A 23109-nucleotide genomic window follows, 5' to 3' on the forward strand; every position below is an offset into this window, starting at 1 on the left:
ACCCACTGAGACTATTCTTTGTTGTACTCCACTGTAGTTATCTTTTAAAATAAACTTTAACCTCGTAGTGCCCCACTACTGTTACAGTGCTGTTAATTAAAGCTATCTCAGAGGCCCTCTGTTATATGATGAAACCACAAAGAGATGAAGAATTTCTAAGCTTGATTTCTATTCCTTTTCTTTCAGTTTTGCACTGCCACACATAAACATGCATATCCAAATTGTCTCCCTAACACTGCAACACCTGGAAAAGGTAGAAACCGAGACAGAATAATGGTTGTTAAATAATTTAACTACAGGCAAGAAGACAAGAAGTAAAAAAGAGTGTATATACCTGATGAATAACAAGGAATAAAAGCATCACCCATACTTACTAAAATTCAGTATGGAGCCAGAGATCAAGTCCATGGAAGTTGATTCATTGAGCAGACACCCAGAGCTGTCTGGCTATATATAGATCTAAATCTTAGTGATTTTCAAACAGAATATAGCAAATAGAAAAAAAAAACTGTTCCTGGATGGTTCCCATTCAGCCTCTTCTGCTCCCTTTGGGGATGGCAAACAGTACACGAGTGAGGGATACTCACCAATACCTCATATACATTTCTACTTCAATCAGACCCTGTGTCCACAGATTCTACATTACTGTGCAGAAATTATACAGTTCTTCTGAAGCATGCATAGCATAGCCCATGTGAATTGATTGAGGGAAAATTGTTCTAAATACTGGGCACGTAGTCTGAAATACTGGCAAAAACGTACAATAAATAAGCCAACAGGGAGTCAGCATATCAATGAAAACACTCTTTTTTTTGTCTTTATCCTCTTAAATAATGTAGGTACTGTACACAGCTCATTTCTTCACTCAGAGAAATGTCGACAATGAAGCTTGAACAAAACATTCAGTGTTTCATGTATCATTCTTTTAGGCAACATTTTTGTGTATTTGGATAAAGGATTTTCTCTTGTTTGTGATTCCTTGAAGTTTGATAAAACATGGGAGATAAATAGAAGTCCTTTGAAGTAGGGCTGAACAATTAATCAAATTGAAACTGACATCGCAACATGGTATAATGCAATTTTCAAATCCCAAAGGCTGTAATTAAAAGTAAAAAAAGAGTTTCAGGTACGGAGACCTGGAGGGAATACAGCAACTTCTACTCGTTCTTCCTCAAAACATGCAAAAGTCAATCTGCTGTTTTTTTTCAAAAACCTGTGAGCTACGGAGATCCGCAATAGAATGACCGAGGCTGGCAGAGCCATATCCTACAGAAGAGGATTAGGGCCACTAAAAAAATAAAATAAAGTTAAAAAAAATGTCCAATTTTTTTTATTTTTGTATCACTATTTTTTTCTGAGAAAAAAGGTAAGAATTCTAAGATAAAGTCAGAATTTTGTGGAAAAGGATTAGGGCCACTGAAAAGTTGAAGTAAAAAAAAAAAAAGCCTAATTCACAAGTGAAACGTTTCTTGTACTAAGACATTATTGTAGTTTTAAGCAAATTTTTTAGCAAATTTTTCCTGTTCAATCGGCAGATTTTTTTATTTTTTCATTTTTTTTAGAAACAATTAAGAGCGCATTTTTGTCTTAAAGTTTCTTAAAACAAGACAATTTTCTGGACTGGTAAGTTGAATGTGGCTAATATCAAGTGTAACAATTAGGGCTGAACGACTTTGGAAAGTAATCTAATTGCGATTGTTTCTCTGTGTTCCTTTTTCTTTTTCAATTAAAAATGAAATCTGCATAGTGAATATTGCAGAAGATAAATGCCCCCCCTCAAAAAAAATCGCATGCTAAATTGCAATCGCAAAATTGGTCCAAAAAAATTGCAATTAGGTTATTTTCCGAAATCGTTCAGCCCTATTTTGAAGTAACAACATTAAGAATTATTTTTATGATTTTTTGAATACTGGATTTTTATGGTGTTTAATTATAGATAGCAAAATTTTGCCGAGTAACAACCTGATCACATACATCGTATCAAATCAATCTGCATAAAGGACTTCCAGCACATTTACCTGTTGACACTGGAAAAAAAAGTTTCCATCTCAGGTTGGTCTTGAGAGTTGTGAGGTAATAGTAGCAGCTCGCTGGTACAGATGTGAGGGCAGCCAAGCAAGCAGACCCCAAACATCTCTGATGAATTGGAAACAGAAACTGTCCAGGCAACATCATCCGAGCTGGTGGTGCAAATTTAAGTTGCTGATCGCTATGAAGTCACTTAAAAAATAGGTGATAGCCATAATAGCATCAGTGTTAAAAGTTGTGGTGTAAAGATGAAGGTTTGTCAATGCAAAGCCCAGAGAAAGTAGAGCTAAATATAGGCTGCAATGTCAGAATAAATATTAAGATGTTTATGTAGAATAAAACCTGCCCAACTAAATTCAAGAAATTTAAGTTTAGTCATTACAGTGATGTGGATCCTTTGAACGATCCACATCCACTTTACATTAGCAGTCATTACTTTCTTTTGGGGAAATAATCCTATTAAAACTGTCAACACACCACGTATTGTGAAGAGTTCACCCTCCAAGGAGCTTTTAAAAGTTTCTTAACTTATGTAATGTGAAAGCAGCATTTCAGAAACATAAAAATCTTCCTTAAGAACGAAGGCAGCAGTATTAGTCATCAGAAGCTGCAGTCTTTTTTTTTTTCATAACATTTCTTGGTAAATCTTTGATGCTTTAAGGTCTGACACTCATTTTCCTGGTAAATTTATCATCACTCCTGATAGCCTGGTGAACAAAGGACAAGTCAGAATCAGATTTCAAAGAAACATATCTTTTAACAACCACATTTCTTGGTGTGTTTAAGATCCAGACAGGTGGGTGTTAAAAGCCTCAGGACTGACTCACTCACTCTGATTTCTATTGTGCAACCTCTAGTTGATCTCACCAAAGCACTGAGATGGATTTGGAAGAGTAATTTGACCCCTGTCAGATAGTTTAGCCCTGGGCAGTGCTGCTTTACTAGCTAGTGTAGTTTACCTCACAACAAAGTAAGCCGGGCCTAAGCCAGCTGGCAACACGATCTGCCCTGCAATGATTCCCAGGCATCAGGGGTCACACACACATACACACACACACAAACGGGCAAGTCCCTCAAAGGCGGTGTCACCATGAAGAGAAACCTGACACTCGCACACACTCACTCACACCCCCTGCCCAAAGAGTGTGAAAGGGACAAGGCTGAGTTAAGCGTGTGTGTTCGGTATCGATTAGTATTTGATCCCTGCCAGTCGTCGCTCTCCTGTGTCTCCTCACTGACCTTCTCTGACTGTCTGTCTCCACACACACACACACACACACACACACACACACACACACACACACACACACACACACACACACACACACACACACACACACACACACACACACACACACACACACACACACACACACTGATAGACACTGCCAAGAGGGTGATAACTTAACCTTGATGGAGATGGTGTGAGACGGTGTGTGTGGGTGCGTGGGTGTCAGGGGCTAGAAAAAAACAAAGGGAGAGAAAAAAAGGAGGAATAAAGAAAGGGATTTGGCTTTGGGCATGTGATGGGATACAAATGGAGTGACTCAAAGGGTCTATTATGAGCTGAGGAGGGGTGGCGGTCGAGAGATGGCTGGCTTTGAGTGGATGTGAATAGATGTAAAGAAGCATAGTTAGACGAGGCAATCTGCTTAACCAGCTTACTGCTCCTGGCCCTGTTCCCCAAAATCTCTGTCCTCTCACACTCTGTGTGTGTAATCAGACGTACTTCGATAGCACTTCTTATCATATCTGTGCCAAGTGTGCATTAGCAGTCTCCTCTAATATTGTTATTAAGCTAATTCTCGAGTCGTCTTACATTTCAGCTCTACCCTCATCCTAGGGTCAGAGGCTTGGAGGTAATCTTTAATATTTCCAGCATGTTTCTCCATATCTCTGAACTTCCTTTTATCTGCGCCAACACTTACTATGCCCTTTGTATCTACCTTCATCTCCTGCTCTTTATCCCCCTGTGTCCTCTATCCCTCTTCATCTCTTCTCTGCATTTTCTTAACCCTCTTCATCTCTTCCTCCTCTCCATCTCTATAACTGTTAAGTCATGTTTTATAGTTTCTATTTGCTGGCTGGCCCCAGCCGCTGTAATAGAATTGCTCCTTCCTACATTGGACAACAGTTTCCAGGGTAACGGAGACGTGGGGAGAGAAGGCCATGGAGTGCACCGTGGTGTAGTCAATTTTATCACCAGAATGTTTTGGCCCATTTCTGAAACACTCTGCCTGCACTGCTGGCATCCTGCGGTTTAGAGAAGAAGATGTAGGACATTGATGGTTTTATTAGACAATAACGCAGAGTTCTGTTTATGTGATTGCATTTATTTATACAGAGTGAGAGTTGTCTGCTGTGGCTTGCCGAAGAGGTCGAGCAGGTGATGCATTGTCCATTGTCAGGAGAAACCCCTGACTGGCGTTTGTAAGAGCAAAAGATTGAGCTGGAATGCCTCGCAGCCATTCACTGACATTTCCCTAATCACTCCATCTCATCTTTTATTACCTCGGGAAGTCGTTCTCCTCCTGGGTGCTGGCACTGCAGATGTTTTCCTGCAGTACTGGACGTTTTGTCAGCAGCAGAATAAAGGAGAGGAGACAGATCATAATGTGACTGGCAGTAATATTCTCACTTTGCTCTCGGGAATTAATACATGGGAGATTGCTGGATTGCAACAAATTCTCACAGCTCCACCAAACTGCATTAAGAAAACATTCCTTCAAATTGTTGTGCCGCCGTTGGGACAGAATCACAGGACATCTGCTCCTGCTGTAGCTCACATCTTAAGAGGTATTCAAGGAGACAAACATCAATCAAAGGAGAACACTATGAAATCGTCTGCTTTCTACTGATTTGTCCAATTAAGTCCTCAAAATATTTTGCTGTTACTTTTTTCACAGCAGTGGTTGATTGAGTTGAAAGTATGCAATTTGAGCACACTCAGAGTTCCCATAATGTTTCCTACTTTACAGGATTCAAAGTTACAACATTTGGGGTTGTGAGGTTCTCAAACCAGATACAAATTCCTCCACTTTGGAGCAAACTATTTATTCTGTGTTGGAAAATTTTATGTACTTCATAGAGGGTGAAAGTGAAAATGTGGAGAGAAAGCTTTAATAGGCTACTAAATAATCAAATAATGACAAACTCAGTTGAATTATGGTAAATGTACAAAATGTTTCCTTTACTCTTTAAACTTAATGTTTTAATTGATTTTTTTACTCCCTGAGCATTTTAATTCCTAGAAGTGAAAAAAAAACCTAATACCCAGAAGTAATTAGCCAAAGTTTGCTGTGGAGTTGAAGTCATTCTCTAAAGCTGACAGCTTTAAGCAGCCCTCCACTCTGAGCACTCTATTTCTCCTGGCTGTTTAAAATTAGACTCCACAAACAGACATCAGCACTATAACCAGTGTGGATAAAGTTGTCTGGTGCCAGTAGAGCCCTGTTTGTTATCCCTGCCGTCCGTAATGTCATCTTGTTTCTATAAAAGGGGCTGGGATGATAGAGAGGCAGCGTAGCTTTAGGCTAGCCCGGCCACTGTTTGCTCCGAATGAGGGATCTGAAAAGTGGAGGGGTGCATTCAGCGGGTAGGTGGTGAAGAGTTGTGCAGCGTGAGGCAACATAGAGAGACAAAGAGGGAGCATGGCTAAATTTAGTCTGACCTGAGTGCCCGTGTGTAGAGGAGGCCAGAGAGAGGGAGAGGTGCAGCAGCTTGTCATTATGGAGGAACACAAGAGCCCCACAGTCAGAGGCTGATAATGGGGCCTCATCTGACAACTACCTAAAGCCCAACCTCACAGACTATATTTAGCTTTGATTCAGGACTAGTGGAAGGGGGTCTGTGTGCAAATGAGAGCTGGGACTTGAAGGGAAAAGAGGGGTGTGTTTATGGGGATTGGACACTGGCAGAGCTGTCTCTGGGGAAACTTACATTTGTTTGAGGACGACTTCTTATGTTAGTGGTATTTGCTCAGGCGACGTAGCCAATCAAAGAGGTGTTTCTGGCACGCAAAGTTACACATCTCATACTAGCACACATATGAGCCAAGCTGCAGTTTTTCATGTATGATCTGCTGAGCTACAACACACCTTTACCTCCGACACTTGGGTGATTCTATTCTACACCTGGTCAAAAATCTAAAAAACGATATACGACAGTTTCGCAGAAGTGTCTCAGTTTTGTTTCCCCTGAATCCAAAATAGAGTTTTGATAAAAATCCTCTTGTCTCAGGAGATAGTAGAGCACCATTCCCACATTTTCTGACCTACACTGTTTGTCTCTGCACACAAAACAAATATTGGCCGCCATGTATCAAGTGGAGTCCATCATATCTCTTTTCTTCCGCCTGTCTGTCTGGAAGACCAATCCCCAGAGGGAGAGACTGAAAAACGAGGAATGAGGGAGAGTTTAGAAGTGCTCAACCTTGGGCTGCTCTCTGGGACAGAAATGCTGTGTCACCACAGCGAAGGGTTTAAAAATGACATTAACTGTAAAGTCAAAGAGGTTTATCCTCAATCTTTCCTGTGGCTATTAAGAGATGTGTGGTGATTTCCTATGTGGACAGCAGTGGTAGTTTGACATTTTTAGAGTTAAATAAGAGGATTTGTGTCTCTCAGATGTCAGTATTGTTGATGAGCCTGGCTTGGTTCAAGTTCTGCTTACAGGGGAAACATTAACCTGGTTCAGTCCCACGGTAGCAAACTCTGCTTCCCACATCTTTAAAGCTCAGTATCGACATCTAACACCTTAAATTTTTGATCTCTGAAAAAAAGAACAAACATAAAAGTGACATGCTGGTTTTATGAGGTGCAACCTATTATTGGCCAGGTGTAGGACTTCCTGGAGCTCTGCAGGGACCCTGAGGTTGCCAAGCAAACTCTAAGAAGTCACCAGGTCAGGATTTGGAGTTGTCAAGCACATAACACCTGGAAGTGTTAATTTTACACTTCACTTTATGAACTAGTCAAACAAAAATAATGTAACTGTTAATAAATGACTGAGTACCCCTGTGCCCACATGTAGTGCTAAGCTAACCTGCTAGTGATGGTAGCTTATCTATTCCTATACAGGAAGTGAAGTGGGGCAGATTTTTATAGACTCCAAGATGGAGCCAATGACTTTATAAAATGTTGAGTTTTTGTCTTTTTTACATCTCTCCTGTCACTACCTGAGCTGTGTGATTTTGTTCCCAGTCTGGTTTTCCAAGCGAGGCTTACATACTAGAAGCTGTAGCTTATTTTCAACCATTCAAACATATGCCATAAAGCTCCTGTGAGGAGTTTTTAACTGGTTGTGAACAAATGAAATTAGCAGTGACAATTGTCTGTGACCCATAAAAGCAAAAAAGAAAGAAAATTTATGTATTGTAATTTCAATGCCTGTAGCTGCTAGTAGTAAGTTTCAGACAAGGTGACAGCACAGGGTGTATTTTTGGCAAATTTTCATGAAAAGTGAATCGTTCAGCTGGTAAAGGAGAGCAAGTTAAATTTCTCTCTGCTTGTTAGGAAGCACAGCATACACAGGAGAAGATGAGATGTAAAGTATCACTTTGCCTACATCTGGCACTAAAATTTACCCAAATAGAAATTTCCTCACAGGACCTTTGTAAAGTAACAATCTTTCCGTCACACCCCAACAATGATTGAACTTATTTCTTTTTTTTTAAATTCTTTCATTCTTCTTTGCAGCTTTATATCTCTTATTTGTACCCTGCGTTTAAAGGCAGGGTTGGTCGTCCTGAAAAACTAGCATGAATTTGAATGTAGCATCTCGTCAGGACTCCGCCTAGCTCCTCCGCCCCTTCCCCTTGGAGCTCCTCCAAAGCAACGCCCCTGCTCACATGCACGAGCGCCGCTGATTCGTGACTATGATTGTGAATGACTGAAAGACGGACTCAGCACATAATTTTATGTTTTGCATTACGTCGAGTCATGTCTCATTTAGAGGTAAGGAAACTCTAAAACATTAAAACATAGAGTTAAAAAACAAACAAACATGACTTTTGTTAGCACTTGCAACTGTCATGCTAGCATTATCCACTTTTACCTGTGACATGATATCAGGAAGAAGCTATCATACAAATAGTACATGTATATTTTCTCTAGGACTTACTGAATATCACAATTTTTTTTGCTTGTCAGAGCCCCTGTGGTGAGAGTTTATTAGACTCTGATCCAGACTACAGCCCAGAGCCAAGTACCCCATCAGGTCAGAGGGGACAGGCCTGAGGTCGAGTGAGAGGGGCAGTAGTTAGAGGAAGGGGAACAGAAAAAAAAAACTCAGGAACACGCATTGAGTCAGGGGCAGTGAGCGCTGGTGAAATGTACGCGCAGGAGGAGGGTAAAACGGCAGGACCGGATTTGATTGGTTTAACAGATTGGATCCTAATCAATGTGATTGGCTGGTGTTTTCCTGCGTTTCTCCTGCTGTAGCGGATATTTAAGAACACATCATGTTTTGCCTGCCATCGGTACATATAGATAATTTTAATCAGTTTAACAAAAAGTGTATTTTAATCAAATTACCAGTTATACCTTTAAATGTTTGTAATGAAATAACTCAAGAGAAACCGTAAATTTAACTGAAGCAGATTTTTGCACCTTCACAGAAACCTTTGAAAATGAATGATGCAGTAAAATCAAACTGAAAGGTACACTGGCTGTTCCTTCAAGGGTCATTACTTGAGTTGTGCTATTAATATCAACAAGAATAGGAGTCAGTGTGGAAATAGATAAAGTGCCCCACGCACACTATGGTTATGTAAGGCAGGAGAGCAGGTAGCCCGTGATAATTATAACATATTGCCTCTGTCATAATGAAATAATACCACCTGCTCCATTTGCAAACACCCTGTGGAGCAGAAGGAGAGGGTAAACTCCAACTCAGGCTCTTTCAATTTCACAGACAGAGAGCACTGTTTTAACAGCACAGTTTAGGAAATGAGTTTTTCATGCACTCCCTGACTTGATTTGTGCATTTTTATGTTTCTATTTTGTTGCCAAAGCAGCGAATGAGTCAGCTGGGAATGCAGCATGTCATAGGAGATACCATTTTATCGAGCCCTGCCTGTTGGCTGCAGATTGCAACAGACGAATAATTTTCCCTGTTTGATGTATGTGGCAGCGCTCCGAAAACTTGTCTGCATGGTTGTGAATTCAGGATAGATTTGTTTAAAGTGCTGCACAAGTTTTGCCGTGTTTACAGTTGCTAGGAGAGAAAGTTCATAATCGTGGTGCAGGGGTTTATGGCTGACCTTTAGTTGACTCATAAATTGTCAGCTGGGCCCTTCACCCCGGCCCCAGTCCGCCCTAGATCTCAATGGGACTGCACCATTTAAACCATTAGAATGTAATGTGAGAGGAAAGGGCAGGCTGTAAGGGTGGGGGGTTGGGTGTTGGGGTTAGGAGAGGGGTCAGTGTTTTTTATACCTTCATCCAGCTTCTATTTCAGCTCAGAAAGCCAAGGTCAGTCTTCCTCGAGGGTTTCGTGTGATGACCCTTTGCATTCTGGGTAGAGACGGATGAGATAATGAAGAAAAGGGGGGGCAGCAGTAGTGGATGGGAGGTGGCATCAGGAGGTGAAGGAGACAGAAATAGAGAGAAGGAGACTTTGGTGGAGGAGGTTAGGGATATGTCTAACTTGCCTGAGGCGGGAAACGAATTGGAACAGTGCCACGATGGTGAGGCGGGTTGAGGGTTTGAGTATTATCTTTGGTCTGCATTGAAAGTTGGAGTACTTGGCTGGTGAAAAAAAAATCCAAGGAGTCAGTTAAAACTGCAACAAAAAGAAGCAGAGGAATGTATCTAGTTTATGGCGGCTTACACTCCAACACTTTGGTTGTTTGTAATAAGTGTGCGAACACTGAGGGGATATGAATATGTATGAGTGGAGTATTTTATGAGTCTTTGCTTTGCTTCACATTCACTTTTTCTTTTCCCATTATTATTATTTTTTAAGGTTAGTGAGAGGTTAGCAAGGAGCTAAAAGAAGAGATGGAGTAAAGGCTGCAGGGTAGAAATGGGAAAGCAGATGACAAAAAGCTGGTGTGAATAGTACGAGGCAAACAAGTTGGCACTGAGGGCTATGTGCAAATTCTCACAACATCGCATGATTGAATTTAATAATAATGTATTTTTGCTTGTTAAACTCTTGCTGAAGTTGGGTTGTGCATTGTAAAATAGTTTTATAGTCTAGATGGAAACAATTCAGTCCTCTAATTTGTTTGTGGGCAGCTGAAGTACACTATAAGAATGGCCTTAAATGAGATAAATAGATACATCTGTTGGTTTAACAGACATCAGAGACTAATTAAAGAGCGTGGGGTTTATTCAGTCTGTGTGTGAGTAAGTGCATGTTATTGTTTCCATTTACTTCCTTGATTTAAAAGACTTTACAGCCCATGCTATCAAGATTTCTCAGCTTGCTAATGATTTCTTTGTGTTAATGTTTTAAAGCTACCCCCCCAGATGCCTTTACAGATGCGTCCCCAGCAGCGGCGAGCAGCAGTGACTCAGGTTCTGCATCCGAAACATGATGTGCCGTCCCAGTTTCCCTTTCCCCTGCGGCCCCTCCTGAGCCACAGCCAATGCACCTCCCCTCCCATTTATCAATTGGCATTAGGCTGGGGTAGGTAGGCAGACAGGTCAATCCTCCTCCAGATGGGCTCCATGTTAGAGACAGCCGCTCCATCCGTCTGAGCCTGAACCATCCGCCCTCAGCACAGAGAACTCTCGACAGGGGTCTGAAACACTTTCTGAACATTTCACGAGTTAATAATAAAGAGAGGGAATTTGGCACAGCGATCCATGTGAGGATAAATAAATAAATAAAAACGACTGATGCATTATTCCGTCTCAAATCAATCACATTTTTCTCTCCGTCATCAGCCTGTCTACGCAGCCGCTCTCCCTTTCCTTATCTGTCTGTTTTGCCCAAGCCCATAAAAGTTGGAGCCCTTTAATAAGAAGATGAAACGAGGGAGAGGAAGTGTGTGATGTGATGGAGATGAGAGAGATGATGGAATGGAGATGGATTGGATGTGGATGAAGAGCCACAGGTGACAGGCCTCATCCTCGCTTCCCTCTCCCAAAACCTTATCCTATTTTTCTCTACCCCCTTTTTTTGAGTCCCACATCTCCACTCTGTCTCACTGCCTCTTTCTCTCCATCTCTGCCTGCCTGCCTGCTGCTTTTTCTTTTTTTTTCTGCCTTCATATATAGGACGTGGAAGGCGCGCTTAGATAATTAGCAGTGGTTTTATTAATTATGAATAAGAGCTGGTTCTGTGGGAGCCAGCGAGTGGGCCTCTAGTCGAGAATCATCAATTAAACAACAGAGTTTCCCAGCCTTTTGATTAAAGATAAAGAGGAAACAGGATGATCAATAGAGACCTGTTAGAGACTGGCAGAGCACATGAACAAAATGCAAGGAAGGACAGACAGTGGAAGACAGAGAAACAGACAAAGAGGGGAAAAGCAGCGCAAACCACACAGAACAGCGCCTTCACTTTGAGCTTCATGTGACAGTTAAGAATGACAGGGTTTGTCGAAAACGTGGGACGTATGCACATGAGACATGGGTGCGTGCGTCAGCCTGTGAATAATTCACGTGACACCGACAGCTCGGTGGGAAAAACCTTGCGATCCGTCTGCATCAATCGTTACTCTGCCCACACAGACCAATGCTTGGATGTGCGCCAAGGTGCCAGCGCGCCTGAGTGCCAAACCCTGCTGTCTGTTCTCGCCCTCCTTTTTTCCCTCCACCTCCTTTTTTCCCTCTCTCCGCCTTCGCCTGACTCCCCTGCCTTCTCTCTTTTGTTCTCTCTCCTTCCTCCCAACACTTTTCTCCTCGTCCCCGTCTGTTACTCCTAATCTTTTCACACCTTCTGCCTCCAACCCCGCTGCTATTGGTCAATAATGCGGCACGTCTCCCCTCTCAGCAGGGTCTGGTGTCTTATTTTGTGTAATGTCTGTACCTCCTTCAAGTACATTCTGGTCAATTTAAAGAGAGTAGATGGCAAAGGATTGATAGCGCAGCAAGAATTTCCTCTGACAGCTTGTTTTCTATGTTTTTGACAATGTTGCACGTTCACCAGGACATCCCCATGCAAAGAGGGGATTACACACACACACACACCCATGTACACACACCTACTGTCTCTTTCTCTGAACATATGGGCCTCTCCACACAGCCTCCCACATGTTCCCCGCTCAGCAGCTTTGACATTCGGGGCCAACTGTGCAGTGAGAGGCCTTCTGACGGACTGCCCGAGCGGGTGCTGTTAATTGACGCCATGTCTGATTACACTTTTACCCCACGCACCCAGGAAGCAGGTGCCGCTGCTGGGCTTGTTGCAAGGCTTCAGTCCAATGGCACATTATAAAAGTGGTTAGACATTTCTGTCATGTTCTTCACTCTCTCACACACACATAAACACCCTTTGATGCACACACCCACATGCACACACTGTCAGTAAAAAGTCCCAGCCTGTCTCTATCCACCCAGGTGAAGCATGAAAGGAAATTAGCTTTCACCCATATTTCCAGTTCAATTAGTTTTACTAGCTTTCCAAATCGACTTTTGAGAGCACACTGAACTAGGACTGGTCGCAAAGACTATACAGCCTCACAAAAATACAACATTACAAATCATCGTCAGACTTTAAAGGTTGTCAGCTTGTGTCCTTGGACTTTCTCAAACTTGAGAAAACAATCAGTGACCAAACTTCTGACAGCAGACAAAAAAAAACAGTTTTATGAAATGAGACTTTTGTATCTGCAGATCTGTTTTTAATGGTATATGCACTCTTCTTGTGAACAGAACAAAGCCGTGTTTCCACCAACCAGACCGGTTCGGTTCTTTGTGACTTATCCCGGGACAGATCCCCAAGTAACCAAGATGAGCCGTCCCACTTTTTGGGACCCTTTCATATGGGTGCCAGACTGAACCAATCCACTCTCGGAAGGTGGAGCTACGACAGTTGATTGGTCAAAAGAATCGTCACTTACCCCAACAGCGGCTGTATTTCTCCTGGCGGCACACAGACTTCTCTGAAACAAAGCTTGATTGTACTTTGTATCTAAGAGCTACATGTCAATCACAGAGAGGACGAAATGCTGTATGTCTTCCATCTATGCTCTTTGTTTACTGTGTCACATTTTTCTTCTTTGTTGGATTTATTAGCGGGGTAAACTGTGTCGTGCTGCTACAGCATCACGCTATTATTTAACAGCTGCGGCTCTGACATCTGGCTTACACGCCGCCTACAACAAGAGGGCACAGTTTGCTGTGGAAACCCAAACAGAATCAGGCTTAACTGTAACAAACTGTGCCAAACCGTACTGAACCGACCTGGACTGCTTGCTGGAAACGGGGCTTAAGATACCTCCTAGAACATAAAAAGCATACATTTTTAATTTTATTCGCTATACATCCCTATTGTGACCGTTGACTGAGTTCACTTTCCAATAAGAGATGCTTTACAGATGATTCAGGAAAGATGGTGTAATCACTTATTTCAAGGGAATTTGCTCAAATGTTAAACTCTTTCACATGTCTCCTGCTTCTGGTTGTTTGATTTGTATTAAATCACACGAAGTGAAAGCCAGAAAAAAAAAAAATCTGAGCCCTCCCTTACACCCAACCTGTCTCCTCATCTTATTTCTTCCTTGCAATCTTTGATCACTATAAACAGCATCTGGTGCTTTTTGGACTAACTAGATCCCCTCCCACTAACAGGCAGACCAGCTAATAGAAAATGCAACCCAACATCTGGTCAGCTGTACTCTTTCAGCCGCAGCTGCACGTCAACACTACTGGAAGCTAAAATCAAACACATTTTGGAGTCACATGAAGACATGTTTTTCACATTTACAGTTTCTGCCCTTGTTGTCTTCCCCTTAAAGGGAGCAGCTCTCTTGTTCTCTTGGCATCTTCTTGTGCAGCAACTTGCCAGGTTACATGGCACTACCCTCATTACTCAAACCCTCTTCAAAGCGGTTCACTCATCACGGCGGGGGGATAAGTGAGGCAGCCTCGGCGGCCTCCTTGGGGAGCTGAAGCTCAGCTCAACGAGTCAACCAGCCATCACAGCAAAGAGCAACTCCAGTCAGAGCCTAACTTCCCATTGTACTCAGGATTTGTGATGGATTTTAGCCCTGAGTGTTTTTTTCTGTCTTCATCTGCAGACAATTCTCTAAAAATCAAAGCGCTCTCACTCGTGGCTTCTTTGGGCCTTAAAGGAAAGACCCTGTTAGTTTTCTACCTTTCCAGACAAGTTTTAATTTCCAACATGAGTTCTTCACTTTGTGTGGGAAGCTTTCTATTATGAGCGGGAACACTTCTTCACAAGAAGGTGCATTCACAGGAAAAGAGCATGGCCTTGAGCTGACATCAGCACTGGCCAGAGGATATAAAATGAAGGACAAAATAAGCTGATGGGAGAATAATATAAAAAGGCTGAACTGCTTTGAAATCTGTTTTGACTTTTTGTTTGATTTTTTTTTTCCTCAGAGGGAGGATAAAGTGCTGTACTCTGGCTGAGTAACCGATGCAACATTCTTTTTAATCTATCTTTAATAAATTCACTTGTGTGGCATACAAGTAAAATGAAGGGTTTGTGACTCCTGAATTGCACAAAAGAAATTATATGACAAACAGACACCGGGATAGAAGCCATGAAACCATAATCGATTTACTCTCTTTATCTGTTAAGAAACAACAAGCCCCCTTGAAATTGTTGACAATTGTGGAATAATAAGAGCAGAGTCGATTTTTTTAACAATGCATGTCAAAAACTACCCCCTATCATGCCACGTTATCATTATAATTCAAAAACCTTTTTTCTGGATTGCTGACATAAGTAGGGATGTTGCTAGTTTGACTGATTGGCAGACAGGGAACAGCCGTGTGCAGCCGGTCAAATGCATGCGTCGTCTCCACCTTGTCCATGTTGACCTAAAGTTAAGCTGATTCAGCATTTATAACGTGGTGAGCACCATTGTTTAACTTCAGAACTCTTCAGCAACTAGTAAGTGTGTTTCAAGCAGCAACACCTGGACATAAGAACTGAAGCCTGTGTGAAAATGTTGAGACTCAGGCCTCTTTTTTGGGTCTCTGCTAGTAAAAAATGACACACCTAAATTGAAAAGAGTATATCTCTGCATCTACAGGGTCTATTTAAATCATTCTGGTAACATAATCAAGGGAACACTTGGGAAATTGGCTCAGAGTAATAACTCAAGTACTTTTTATGACTTTTGTGGAGCGATCTCAAAGTCCCCCAATTGGGTGGCCTTGGGGTTTACAGGATTAATACAGAAGTTCCCATAGTGGCCACTCGAGGCCCTATCAAAAATGTTGATTTTTACTGCTGATAGAAAGGTGCTAACATTAAAAACAGTTTTGGTCTGGGTAGGTAATTTCTCCATCTGCATACTCTGTACTGGGGCGTGTTGTATTTGTGTAATTTGGGATATTGCTGACTTGACAAGCTGGCACATGGTAGCTTCTTGCAAATTGGCTAAAGAACTTCATCTCCTTGCCTCTCATTTGGTTTATCAAAAGTTAGATCAACTCACCAATTAAAATATGGCGACTACCATCTACAGGCCTCAAAATAGGCTGCTGCTTCAGAAACCATGTGACTATGACAACATCTAACCTCTTTACAGCCCAAAGGAGTTAAAGAAGCTGATATTGAAAAAGCATGCTACACAGATGGTTAGCATTGGTTAGCAGTCTGGATTTATTTAGCATACTTGCCAGCTGGTGTATAAAAAACACTACAAAAGCTGTGGGATATTTCAAAATTGATTGTTAATTCAGTATCCTGTTAGAAAGCTAACATGCTAGCTCATATCATAGGCTATATTGTAGCATAAAGGTTGTACACTTCCTTTCCTGAATGACATTAATATTTTGAATAACTGTTAGTGAACTAGCAACGTTTGGCTTTCTGAAAAAAAAGTTGGTAGCTCGAAGAGCTCTGTGTCCCTCCTCACATATTATTTCTCTTTTGAAGACAGAATGTAGCTTACTTACTGAAAAGCTCTGAGTTTACTCATTAAAATTGCTAACTTAAGATCAGCCTTAGAAATGTTGTTAAACAAGAGTGAAAATGTGCCCAGATAGCTAGCATTGATGGCTAATCAGTTGCCCTAGCTCTCATAAAGAGTCAAAACATCATCGAGCTTCCAGGGGGGATTAATTTTACCCTTTGCTGGTGTGAAAGGATTTTAGTCCATGAATATAGTATAATAGTATGTATAATTACTCAAAGGGGAACTGACATATAAACAAACAGGTTGATTCTAGTATTCACCAAGACCCTGCTGGAGTCGGTGTCTTGTTGCCATAGCGCCCATTGGCATTGAGGCAAAGCTTGGCGGTGAGTGGAGAGAGAGCGATGCATAAAGAGGAGGAAACGCGCAGCAAAGAATGAAAACAGCGAGGGGTTGTGTTTTGAGGTTAATGAACAGCCGTAAAGCAGAATATTTGGTTATTCAGAGCTCTGTTGTTGCTCTCTTTGTCCCTGCCTTCACTCTTTTTATCTCTCCGACAGATTTCCCACAGCATGACTCACTCTGATTAGCACTGGGCAGCCATTTCAAAGCTCATAGAGGCCTTGACATATAGCATTAAACAGTTCCTTTTCCTCTACTCTGTGGTCAGAGATCTACAATTTAAGAGGAGAGTAAAGGGGAAGAAAAATGAAGCAGCCATTATGGTCAGAGCCATAAAGCTAGCAGGTCTAACTCAGGAGCACCAATTAATGAACTGTGTCTGTCCTTTTGTGACGCTCTTTAAACTCCATTTAATGCCACTGTAAGGGTTGTTTCTGTTTTTGTTTCTCTTTGTTTTGTCTGTGAATAAACAGTTGCTGTTCCTGGTAAGAGCTTTAGGGCAACAGAAGTTGTGGGAATGGTATTCAGTAACTCCACTGGGATGAGTTAAAATAATGGGGGCTAGGGTTGTGATAGCTGTCCTTATCTTGTCATGAGCCAGACTGTTTTAGCACAAGGACGTGGTATACCACACTGTTGGGGAGGCTGCCTCGCTGCTATCTTTTCATTTGTCTCCAGCTGTTCCAATACACCCCTCTTTTTTCATTTTTATCTCCCCGTGTCATCACGCTCCAGCTCTAAAATTCATTTATGTGCTCTTGCTCTCTTTAACGCTGAGCTTACCTTTCTCTCTTCTCTGTCTTAATCTCTACCCCCTCCTCGTACCATCCTTCATCATCCTCACCTCTGCATAGACTTCTACTCTTTCCCTTTTTGCTTTCCCCCCTCGTAGTTGGGGTTCCCATCCTGACAGATGTCCTTCAGCTGTTCATTGTGTTTTCATGTTGCCTGCAGATGGAGAAAATTTGGCTGAGTCAGATGTGGGTCCTTTGTAAATGGAGCTACTGTGGCATTTATTTCACCACAGTTCACATTTTTTATGCAGTAAATCCATGATGATTTCTCAGATTTGGAACAGCATGACCTGGCAGCGCTAAACGTAGGAAAGGACTCAGGTTATCACCTTGAAACGTGTACAGAATACTTTTGCAGGCTTCAGGCACGAAAAGTTGGGCGCATGCAGACATGCTTTCATCCTCTGTCCTTTCTAAAGGCCAACAGGACGTGAGCCCACTGGTTGCAAAAGGAAGTAAAGTTTTATGAAATCAATGAAAAGAAGTCGTCTTACCCTTCTGCTGAGTTTTACCTTTGATACCTCTCAACCATAGACTGTAAAAAAAAATTGACGTCCGCTTGCTCAGCTTGAAGTGAGGTCCCCACAAAAACTGCTCCCCCTGGTGACTGGCAGCAGTATAGGTTAAAAAACCCGGCTTTCCAGATGGGCTGTGGTAGAACTTTAAAAAGTTAATACACCTCGTTGAAATGTTTCTCACGTCATTTGGCTGTCTTGTATTCAAGTCCTCTTTTTTCTGAAAAGTTTCGTTTTCATTAGTTATACAAGATTAAAAACAAGGTTTTACGTCATGTTTAACGATGATTGACAGCTGACATTCGTATGTATTTTTTTCGGGCATTGTAAAATATGTTGGGAGGGAGAGTCAGGAAGTGATTAGGCTCTTGAAAGAAAAAATAATAATTTTTTTTTTTGTCACTCAGCTCCACTCAGATTCTCCCAGAATCCCTCATCGTCTGTACTGCACAGACTCTGGCTGCAAACTGCTACAATGGTGGCGCCTGTGACGGCGGTATTTTGGCTTCAAAACCGTACAGTGATAAATGGTGGAGCCACGCTGTCCACTCTATATACAGTCTATGCTCTCAACCAGTTGATAGACTCAATTTCAAGAATTGTTCGTGAGGATAAAATCACCCAACTTGAGACTTGATAACAATCAGAGCATTGGCATTATGGCTTATGCTTCTTTGTCAATAGTTGTCCTTTTTTGTATTTTCATAGTTTTCACAAATGGTGTTTTCTATACATACCATTACTGACATTTCAAATGTGTAAACTTTCAAAAGGAATTTGCATAAACAGTTTGAACTGTCTTTCAGACTACCAGAATCATTATCTGACCTGATGGAGTTCATGCAAGCTCCATATTTCAAATGAACACTGAATATTGCATTAAGTTTGTGTCAGAAATGATATATGCACACTGCAATGCTAGAGTTTTTATTCAGACATTGTATCAAATCTGAAAGGGAAGTCAAATCCTGGCTCCTAAGGCAAGGTAGGACTTAATCAAACTGTTTTGCTGTGCCAAAACAGAATAATAACAGCTTTCATGCTCTGAGGCTGGACTTATTTGTTGATAGGAAAACCAAGTCTGACACTGGCAAGGGAATATTGAATAGCTGTGTTTCTCACATGGTCACAAAGAACATGAGGGAGCATGGACGAGGGAGAGTGTGAAAGCTGGAGCCCAACGAAGTGGCCTCAGGGCATCTGTGCAGCAGTGAAACCCCGGAGATCTGTCAATAAACAGGCAGGTTTGTTGTTGCAGGATCAATCCGGGCCTGGAGCATTGCTTCACTTCTAATTGCCATGTGGTCTGACGCAAGAGCACATGCTCTGTACGTTTCTGTGAGCCAAAATCTTTATGGCACTTCTCACAGTGTTAACTGTGCTCTGCTGTGCAGACTATGTTTCTGTTTTCAGACAGTGTTAGGAACTGCATGATGGAACTTAGAGAGCCACAGTGTTGTACTCAAACTGTCTATTTTTGTTCAGTTTGACGAGTTGCCATCTTGTTAATGTTTTTCAGTTTTTTGTTTGTTTGTTTCAAGTTGGTGCAGACTGGTCTTACTTTGGACTGTGTGCCAAAAAAGTAAGGTTGTATCAAGAGAGCCAATATTTTACTACAAGACAGATACAAAGAAATCAAACACAGTAAAGGTCATCACATGGAGCTCACAGCGTATGTTTGAGAAAAACTCACAACATATGCAACAATTTTTCAAGCAGAAAATCAGATGCTGCTATCAGCTGCCAACTGAACACATGGATAAAAAAACCCAGACAATATTCCTTTTAAGTATTTAGTGAATTAGTTATTAATTTTACCAGTCATACACAGCACATGATTTTGCTGGCATGATCCCCCTTTTGACCTGAAAAACCATCATTATAATCCACTATTATAGTCGTGTTGTCATGTGTTCAGCTAAGAGAAGACAAATTGTTTTAACTTGGCTCCACCGACTTTGTTCCCACAGGGTGTCTTTATTTTTGTCCGGAGTGAGATGACTATCAGAGTGGGCACTGAAGATGGTTGAGCGGAGCCATGAAAACTAACTCAAATATATTTTCCTTTAAAATAAACAATGACAAGACTGTGTGACAGAAGCTTTTAAAATCACAGTATAGCAGCATAAACTTTGTTTTCCATGTTTGTTATACGAGAGAAAAACATCAGGGATCTGAGTTCCTCCACAGTGACTGTGACCACCACAGCCCAGAGAGAGGCACAGCTTGAGGCCTTGTTATGTTTGGAGGGTTTTATAAGTGCACTACAGCTTTGGATGTGTCCACCTACACTTACCGAATGCATCATGTTTACATTCCCTCAGGGTTGTTCAGAGTCATTCTTGAAATTGCAGTGAACTTCAATGGAAGTAGCCCAAGCTGGTTTTAAGGAAAGCAGAGAATTGCAGATTCCTACATTACAACACAGCTCCTGGAACTCACTGAGAATCGCAGATTGAGGATACGTAACTCTGTAAGAGTATCCAAAGGGGGAACAATTGGACGACAATAGCCTGAAGCATTCGCCTCTTTTTGGGATTTTAGGGGTAAAGTTAAGCTCCAGAGTATTTGTTAGGATATTCCAGCAGGATGAAAGTGTTAGAGAAATAATTCTGTTGAAACCAAGCCGGGCAATTTTCCTCAACGCCTTGTTGTTTGTCCTCTTCTCAGTGTTTTTTAAATGGCAGCCTCTGTCAACAGCCGCAGCAGGGGGCTCAGTCTCGTCCTGTCTGGCTCTGCAGTGTTATACCCTGTTGCTCAAAAGCCCGGAGATAGACCAATCAATGGATGAGCCACTTACCCTGTTATTCAGAGGACAAAATATTGTCTGTAGCCACCGATGTGGTGAAGTGGAAAGAGCACAAAGAACCTAGCAGTGTTTTAATGGGGAGACGTGAGAGAGGGATGATGCTGTTATGTGTTGGATTCCTGTTTTGTTGGGTTTTAAGAATCCAGATCAGCTGCTTCGACTCTCTCCACCGACTACATGACAGGTGACGAACAAATCCACTATACTGTTCAGCCTTTCAACAATACATAATCTTGGGGAAACATTATTCTCAGGCCTTCACCTTCAATTGACCAGTTTTACTCTGCCATTATTTTCCCTTCATCCTGTGCTTCAAATGGGAGAATGAGACACTCATATAATGGAAAATAAAAGGTGTGAAGAAAACAGCTAATTATTAGTAATATAAAGCTTTACATGTCGAGTTAAAGGAACAACAACCTGAAACACAGCAGTGCAACATTTTAACAGACACTTAGCTTCCTGTCTCGATGGTGGCGGCAGACAGAAAACGATGACTGTCTCAATATGGCGAAAAGCATCTATGTCCCACTTACTTGACTTCAGCTGCTTTTATTCCATGTCATACACGTGAGAGCTCAGCCAAATATCGCTCTGTACTTGACGTTTCCTTTGAGCTTTATTGAGTTAACATGACAAGCAGAGCAGCGGGTATGCATTGACTTCCAAAAGGAAATGGCTTTTATTGATTGGACGTGCTCCATGAGATACCAGGTACTTAGTAATGTTGTTGAGTATCCCTGCAATCGTAGACCGGGCGAAGAGGCTTGAGCTTGAGCCAGTTTAAGCAAAGTGGAATTGATGTTACTGGATGAGTGAGCAAGGAAAGCCCCATTGAGATGTTATCTCAGAACTGTGTCATGTGAGTGCATTTATTTTTAAGTGCGACAAGACGGATGGAGCCTTATGGGGTTAAGTAAAGAAAAGAAGCTGTTAAGCATGACACGTCTGCCTGGGCTATTCAGGTCAAGGAAGTGACATCTCTTTCAATGTGTGCCTCGGCCGTGCACCATTGTTTTACACAGCTAAAAGGTCTCTTTTGTGCCTGAACTCTCAGCATTGAATGAAGAACCTCTTCTCCTTAAATTGACTGCGAACACAACACTTCCTTATGTCCTCCTTCTCATTTAATTCCCCCTTTCCGTCCCACTTCTGCTTTACTCCATCATGCTCCGTCTCACCATTGTTATCGCCGTCTGCGCCGAGGAGACCACCTCCCTTCACTCCCCCGCAACATGACTTATAACAGAGTGCTTGGGTTGGAAATCTTCTTAGGAACCGTCTCTGTAAACACATAACTCGCCATATCTCTCACCGCATAGCTCACCCTCCTTCTCCCATCCTCTCATCCCCCTCCTCTTCCACCCGCTCCCCTTTAGCTTTCAAATCTTGTTCTTTTAAAAACTCGCTCTGTGAAACTCATCCAGCAACCCACAGCCACCCACACTGATCCAGTCACCATAACCAAATCCACTTTAACGCAGGCACAAACAGATCCCCGAAAGCTTCATAGCGGGAGGGTTGAAGAGGAGTTGTGGGGGGGTGACAGGAGGGAAGAGGGGGGTGCAATAAAATGTCAGGCCTGTGGGTAAAAGTGAGGGAGTCGTCACTATGCCTTTCTAAATAAACCATCTCGTCTCTAGAGTCTTAAATCCCATCAGTCTAAGCGAAAAGGGGGAAATGCAGTAAGATGTTGGTGCAAAAAAAAAGAGGAGCATAATTTGCTGTGATGGGGTGAGAGCCCCAGCAAAGAAGAGAGGGGTGGAAAAAGGAAAGGAATGTGAGATAAATGCAGGTAAAGGTGGAGAAATGGGGTGTGACAAGAGGCAAGACAGATTGAAGAGAAGAGATTTAGATAGACACGCAGAGACTGAGACATAAGGAGTGAGAGCGGGAAAGATAGAGACGTATATGGCTGGGCTGGCAGCCTCCTTCGCTGATTAACATGCCTCTCAGACACGGTGAGAGGGATCAAACTCACACACACACACACACACACACACACACACACACACACACACACACACACACACACACACACACACACACACACACACACAGAGCCAGGCCTGGGAGTTGTGCCTGCAATGCGATGATAGTGTGAGTATCTCTGTGTGTGTGCGTGTGTGTGTGTGTGTTGTATTTCTGTTTGTTTGTTGTGACTCTGGATCTTCTGCAAGCATGTGGCTTTGTTCGCAGCTGCCTGGCGTGCGCAGTCGTCAAATGGAGATGTCTGTTGATTGACACCACAGTGCATGAGTGCGATTGTGATGGTGTGCGTGTGCGTCTGGAAACCACATGAGATGTGACATTCAAAGCAACAAGGGGAGATAAAGCAGGAAAGGGAACCTGGGCTTTGCAGAAGTGAGTGAACCTGAATTGAAATTGATACAGGTGGGATTTATCAGACCAAATTGGATGAGCAGGTGGCAGATTTTGTGAGAGGAGAAGGTGTGGGAGCCAAAAGGGAGGAGAGGGAAGACGGTGAAAGACGGATCGAGAGATGCTTTTATGAGTCCAGGCTGCTGGGTTCATGTATGTGTGTGTGTGTGT

General features: G+C 42.2%; 1 protein-coding gene across 2 annotated transcripts in view; it reads left to right on the plus strand.

Moving 5' to 3' along the window:
- sema6bb (sema domain, transmembrane domain (TM), and cytoplasmic domain, (semaphorin) 6Bb) overlaps nt 1-23109 on the plus strand; it is a 159621-nt gene that overhangs the window by 37823 nt on the left and 98689 nt on the right. The window lies entirely within an intron of this gene.

This window comes from Halichoeres trimaculatus, unplaced genomic scaffold (genome assembly GCF_033239565.1).
Source record: "Halichoeres trimaculatus isolate MK-OKI-2021-1 unplaced genomic scaffold, fHalTri1.1 fHalTri1_scaffold_4, whole genome shotgun sequence".
Taxonomy (NCBI): domain Eukaryota; kingdom Metazoa; phylum Chordata; class Actinopteri; order Labriformes; family Labridae; genus Halichoeres; species Halichoeres trimaculatus.